Raw genomic sequence first — 4771 nt, 5'->3', positions numbered from 1 at the left:
TCTGCGGTCAAATGTTGTACCACTGAACTATAACCCCAACCCACAGAAAGAAGCTACATGTTTATCCTATTACAGAGAATAAAAAATTAAATATAATTATAGGTTACCATATAAAACCTTAAATACAACAACCAATAAGCGTTTTACTGGAAATGGAAATGATGAAACAACCAATTGTCTTTACAAGTATCACTAGTTCTGCCTTCTACAGAAACCAGGGATATAGCTCAGTGGTAGAGCATTTGACTGCAGATCAAGAAGTCCTTGGTTCAAATCCAGGCATCCCCATCCCCACCCTTCTCAAAAATAGGTAAAAATTCCCATTGTTTAATTTGTATATCGATTCCTTCCCCTCCCTACAAGCAAGGGAACCTGAGGCTGCCCCAAATACATTCAAATGAAATACCAAGATCTTGTGTGTTCACTTACATCCAATTAATTTTAAGCCATTCTGCAAGAGGAAATTCCTGCTTTGTTATGACTCATCTCATTACCCGTGACTCATCTCATTGGTTAAAGCAGATGTTAATGGACACCAAAGCACTCAGTTGCAAGCTCTGTAGGAAAGCCAATGCCCCATCACCACCTGTGCCAGGGATGCTGTTCTTGGAGCCTTATGTCAAGCAAGACTCCCATGATCCTCTGTGCCAGGAGATTCTCTGTTAAGAACATAAGAACATAAGAAGAGTCTGCTGGATCAGGCCAGTGGCCCATCTAGTCCAGCATCCTGTTCTCACAGTGGCCAACCAGGTGCCTGGGGGAAGCCCGCAAGCAGGACCTGAGTGCAAGAACACTCTCCCCTCCTGAGGCTTCCGGCAACTGGTTTTCAGAGCATGCTGCCTCTGACTAGGGTGGCAGAGCACAGCCATCACAGCTAGTAGCCATTGATAGCCCTGTCCTCCATGAATTTGTCTGATCTTCTTTTAAAGCCATCCAAGCTGGTGGCCATTACTGCATCTTGTGGGAGCAAATTCCATAGTTTAACTATGCGCTGAGTAAAGAAGTACTTCCTTTTGTCTGTCCTGAATCTTCCAACATTCAGCTTCTTTGAATGTCCATGAGTTCTAGTATTATGAGAGAGGGAGAAGAACTTTTCACTATCCACTTTCTCAATGCCATGCATAATTTTATACACTTCTATCATGTCTCATCTGACCTGTCTTTTCTCTAAACTAGAAAGCCCCAAATGCTGCAACCTTTCCTCGTAAGGGAGTCGCTCCATCCCCTTGATCATTCTGGTTGCCCTCTTCTGAACCTTTTCCAACTCTATAATATCCTTTTTGAGATGAGGCGACCAGAACTGCACACAGTATTCCAAATGCGGCCGCACCATAGATTTATACAACGGCATTATGATATCGGCTGTTTTATTTTCAATACCTTTCCTAATTATCGCTAGCATGGAATTTGCCTTTTTCACAGCTGCTGCACACTGGGTCGACATTTTCATTGTGTTGTCCACTACAACCCGAGGTCTCTCTCCTGGTCGGTCACCGCCAGTTCAGACCCCATGAGCGTATATGTGAAGTTCAGATTTTTTGCTCCAATATGCATAATTTTACACTTGTTTATATTGAATTGCATTTGCCATTTTTCCGCCCATTCACTCAGTTTGGAGAGGTCTTTTTGGAGCTCTTCGCAATCCCTTTTTGTTTTAACAACCCTGAACAATTTAGTGTCGTCAGCAAACTTGGCCACTTCACTGCTCACTCCTAATTCTAGGTCATTAATGAACAAGTTGAAAAGTACGGGTCCCAATACCGATCCCTGAGGGACTCCACTTTCTACAGCCCTCCATTGGGAGAACTGTCCGTTTATTCCTACTCTCTGCTTTCTGCTTCTTAACCAATTCCTTATCCACAAGAGGACCTCTCCTCTTATTCCATGACTGCTAAGCTTCCTCAGAAGTCTTTGGTGAGGACTCTGTTCCCGCTCAGGTTAGCCGTTCTCTCAGAATAAATATATTGACTACAGGGCAAGCTCGTATGGAGACCGAGCACTGCCTTCACACCACAGTCTCCAACCTCCCCGCGTTTTAAAGGCCGTCCCTGGAACCAGACGCACCTAAAGCTTCCAAACTCAGGTCCATAGAGACACAAAAATGTAAAAAGTGGCATTGTTGTTGTTATGTGCCTTCAACTCGATTATGACTTGTCAAAATTTGGACAGATTCAGTCTCAGTAGCTTGTAGCAACTCATTGGTATGCCATCTATTCCTGGTGATTTGTTTCTTCCAAGAATTTTAAGAGCAGCTTTCACCTCACATTCTAAAATTTCTGGTTCTTCATCATATGGTTCCTCCGTGAATGAATCTGTCATCCTTGCATCTCTTTTATAGAGTATTGCTTCCATCTTCCTTTTATTTCATCTCGGTCAGTCAGTGTGTTCCCCTGTTGATATTCAACATCCCTACCCATGGTTTAAATTTCCCTTTCATTTCTCTAATCTTTTGGAATAGGGCTCTTGTTCTTCCCATTTTGTTGTCATTTTCTGTTTCTGTACAATAACTATTGTAATAGTTTTCTTTGTCCCTACGTACTAGTCGTTGTATAGTTGCATTTAGGGTTCTGACCATGTTTCTATCTCCTTTTGCTTTTGCTTTCCTTCTCTCTTTAACCATTTTAAGTGTTTCCTCAGTCATCCTTTGAGGTCTTTCTCACTTTTTAACAAGAGATATTGTCTTTTTGCATTCTTCCCTGATAATGTCCCTGACTTCAGTCCATAGTTCTTCTGGTTCTCTGTCAACTAAGTTTAAAGCCTCAAACCTGTTCCTTATTTGATCTTTATATGCTTCTGGGATGTTATTTAAATTGTATTTTGGCATTATGAGTGCTTTGTTGTTCTCCTTTAGCTTTACTCTGATTTTTGATATGATCAGTTCATAAACTGTACCGCAGTCTGCTCCTGGTCTTGTTTTTGCAGAAAGTATGGAACTTCTCTATCTTCTGTTTCCAATTATATAATCAATTTCATTCCTATATTGACGTGGTGATGTCCACGTGTACAGCCATCTTTTTGGTTGTTCAAAAAAATGTGTTGGCAAGAAACAAATCATTGGCTTGACTTTCTCCTGCTTCATTTCTGTCTCCTAAGCCCCATTTCCCCACAATTCCTAGGTCTTCTCTGTTCCTTACTTTTGCATTCCAGTCCCCCATGATTATCATCATATCTTGTTTTGGTGTGTGATCAATTTCCTCCTGTACTTCTGCATAAGATCTCTCCAATTCTTCTTCTTCTGAGTTTGATGTTGGAGTGTAGGCTTGGATGATGGTTATGTTGATAGGTTTCCTGTTTAATCCCATTGATATCACCCGCTCAGACCTTGCGTTGTAGCTCCTAATTGCTTTTGCTACATCACTTCTCACTATTAAAGCAACCCCATTTCTTCTTGATTTCTCATTTCCTGCATAAAATATTTTGTATGTGCCCGACTGAAAATGTCCCATTCCAGTCCATTTTAATTCACTCACACTGTATTGTAATGTTGATACGCTCCATTTCTTGCTTGACAATTTCTAACTTTCCCTGGTTCATGCTTCTCACATTCCATGTTCCTATTGTGTGCATCGTACAACTCCAGACTCTCCTTTCGCATCTGTGCGCATCAGCCTCTGGGCTTCCTTTCGGCTTTGACCCGGCTGCGTCATTAGTCACAGCGCTGCTCGTACTTGTCCTTTGTTCTTCCCCAGTAGCTCGGTGAGTCCCTTCTGACCTGGGGGTCTCATCTTTCAGCACTATCTCGTGTTGCATTTTGGATACTCTGTTCATAGGGTTTTCGTGGTAAGAGGTATTCAGAGGTGGTTTACCATTGCCTTCCTCTGAGTTTGGATGCATCTTAGTCTGGTGTCTCAGCTTTGACCATTCCGCCATGGTTGCCCCTGCTAGGAGCCTAGCCTCTTGGTCTAGACTCCTGACGTCATTGCTCTCAGCTTCTTCAACACTCTCAAACCCCCTCACCATGTTAAGGTGTGCATCCTAAAGGGGGGGAAGCGGCATACAAAACCCGAACTTCCAGCAAACATTGAAAGTCGTCACAGGGGCTAGGAGTTTCTGTGACAACTTCATAACAACCCCCCCTTTTCCCTTTGCATTGGAAGTAACAGTGGAAAACTAGTTCTGTCTTTACACTGGAAGTACCTCAAAGGACACTGTGGGCCATGCCTGCCTGCATGTCTGCCTGCTTCTCTTTCTATCCTTTTCGCAACTCTAAGCTCAACTGTTTTCTTAGAAGACTCTTCCTGCTCTCCCTGTTGGCATTGACCGCTTTCTTTTGCATCACTTCCAGCACCCGTTGTGCTGGTACCCGGAAGTGGGGGATGTTTGAGGTGTCGCTATGTGGCCAGAAAGAAAAAAGGTAAGGTAATGGTGAGGACAGGTGTGTGTGTTTTCTCTCATGTCTGCTACGCTGCAGCCTCGGACTCCTCGGTTTTTTTGGTGCCCAGCAGGTGCCATTAGGGCTTGTGGAGGGTGTTTGGCTGTTTGGTTGGTTCTCTGGTGCTGACAGTAGTTGCACCTGCTCCTCACTCCTGTGCCCAAAAGCTGGGTCTGTTACTTATGCTACCTTGGGAGGGGTATTGGCTGCTCTGGTAAGATTTTGTGGGTGGCCCGTCTCTGGGGAGAGGTTTTCTGGCAGGGCACCAAAGCCTGCTGGTTTGGGTGAAGGGCCACAGGAAGGGCCCATGTGATACCCCTGTTATATTTGTACAGTATTTATGGTAAGTGCCATTTTTGTAGTGTAAATATGGTAAGAGAGAGAGTTGGGAGGGGGGAG

The 4771-nt window shown here is 43.7% G+C and overlaps 1 non-coding gene across 1 annotated transcript; it reads left to right on the top strand.

Moving 5' to 3' along the window:
• The first annotated feature begins 216 nt into the window (after positions 1-216).
• On the top strand, positions 217-288 carry TRNAC-GCA (transfer RNA cysteine (anticodon GCA)). The gene has a single exon. It is a non-coding gene; the product is annotated as a tRNA-Cys (tRNA).
• Positions 289-4771: the final 4483 nt, after the last annotated feature.

Source organism: Rhineura floridana, chromosome 12 (genome assembly GCF_030035675.1).
Source record: "Rhineura floridana isolate rRhiFlo1 chromosome 12, rRhiFlo1.hap2, whole genome shotgun sequence".
Classification (NCBI taxonomy): Eukaryota; Metazoa; Chordata; class Lepidosauria; order Squamata; family Rhineuridae; genus Rhineura; species Rhineura floridana.
Note: the sequence above shows the minus strand (reverse complement) of the source record. Positions and strands in the feature narration are given on the sequence as shown.